Below are 2,172 nucleotides of genomic sequence, written 5' to 3'. Positions count from 1 at the left end.
GGCGTATAGATTTTTGGTATGACAATTGGTTGACTATTCTTGAACCATTGGTTGCACATTGTTTGGTCGGCACCAATCCGCAGCCAACTCTAATATGTTTGATGGTAACAGAGGAACGAGTTTAGAATTTTAGTTGAATTTCTACTAGTCTTCCATTGCAATTATGCCATCGAATTGCAGCCATTTACCCACCTAATCCTTCTCTTGGTGAGGATAGACTGGGATGGAGATGGGATCCGGGTAATGGTTTTACCACGTGATCCGCTTATAGTGTTTGTCTCAACCGTTTCTTAATGGAGCAACGAACTCGTGACAGGTTGTATGGATGACCCATGTACCACAAAGAATCAAGGTGTTCTTTTGGATTGCTTTTCATGGCAAGTTGATTACGAATGATGAACGACGTCACATTGCTTCCACTGCCAAATGCCCTTTATGTAATCACGAGGTGGAGGACATGAATCACTTTCTTCGTAGGTAGCCGATTGCTTTAAATATCTGGCGCATATTGATAAAATTAGAAACACTCCATACTTTTATGTCGATGCCAAATCATGAATGGATCCTCTCTAACTTGAAGGGACAAGGTAATTTCTCTCTCAATAGCAGGCACAGGGAGAAGCTCTTCGTATTCTTTTCTGGAAGATTTGAAAGAGGCACTGCATGGTGTTGTTTCAGACCGGGTATATCGAACATGAGGACTTATTAACTCAAAGTCTTTACCTTAAAGACGAGATTGTAGCAGCTGAGAAGAATCAAGAACATGATCAAACGCTCCCTAGAGTAGTAGCACGTTGGGAAGGACCTACTATAAGTTGGGTAAGGCAAACACAAATGGAGGCGTTGGTGGATCATAGAACATGGCAGCTGCAGGAAGAGTTATTTGGGATTCTCAGGGTTGTTAGATCTTTGGTTTCTCTCAAAGCATTGGTATTTGTTCTGCTTTGAATATCGAATTAAGTGTCTTAATTGTAACGGTCGTCAAAAAATCTCGTTAAGTGATACATGTTGTAATATGGTAAATTTAAAAATTTTATTTAGAAAAAAAACTTAGAATTAAATTATTATCAAACTCTGGGATGAATGTTTACTTTGGAGAAAAAAACTAATAAAGCTTAACATGCACAAAAATGATAAGTAGAATCACATTAAAAAGAGATTGTGGAGTCATTCTTATACCACTGCATGGAAATCATTATAAATATTTCATTGGTCCTTCAATCAAAAACACTAATATAAAAGCATACTTAACTTCTTATCACTTACTGAAAATAAAAGCCTTTTGTTTTGTTTTCTATTTTCCCAGCTGGGTGGTATTGATGTAACAACTGCCACCATCAATGACAAAACTGTTCTTTTCTTTACTTCAAAACAACAACAACAAAAACATGTTAACTATTGTCATTTATTTGTCTTTGTTGAAAAGCTATGTTGGATATTGATGATACTAACCTAACTTATTAACAAGCATCGCCAAATGAAAGGAGAGAAAAAAAAAACATGCGCGAAACCAGGTTTTAAATGTTAATTAATGGTCTTAATTTCACCAGCGTTAGATCTTCTGTTTGATGATAAATAAAGCCAGCAATTATATATATAATTTCACCCGTTGATCTAGTGGGATGAGACACTAGGTCCCTTAAGCAAGGTCAGGGGTTTGAATCATGGCGTTTGCGATGGAGCAAATTGGGTTGGGAAGATCGCCCTCACCTCTGCAATACTCTATTTAGATTAATCGGCCAATAAATCAGATACAATGATTAACTCAAAAAGAAAAAAAGAAAAAGAAAGTAAAAATCAACACTAATTAATGTTCATGATTTTTTTTAATCATTGACAACATCCAAACTCTACAGATAATAATTTTTAGAATCCAAGATCTTAAACATTAATTTTTTTTTATCTAAACTAATAAAATCGGGTATAAATATTATCTTATAGTCGTATAAAAATCTTTAAGAGAAGTTAAAACTCTTTCAAACTCCCCTCCCCCTGCCCCGAATTAAGTGCTTCAACTCAAAGTAAACAAAAGAGGTTGGTAATTATGAAATTCATAATAACAAATAAAAGAAATCCTTAGCGTCAATAGGAAAAGGATAGGGTCGGTTGAGTCATCAAGTCTATTGACTCACCTCCATATAATATTTCCATTTCTTCAGAAAGTTTTGAAAA

This window comes from Hibiscus syriacus, unplaced genomic scaffold (genome assembly GCF_006381635.1).
Source record: "Hibiscus syriacus cultivar Baekdansim isolate YM2019G1 unplaced genomic scaffold, ASM638163v2 tig00110059_pilon, whole genome shotgun sequence".
Lineage (NCBI taxonomy): Eukaryota > Viridiplantae > Streptophyta > Magnoliopsida > Malvales > Malvaceae > Hibiscus > Hibiscus syriacus.
Note: the sequence above shows the minus strand (reverse complement) of the source record.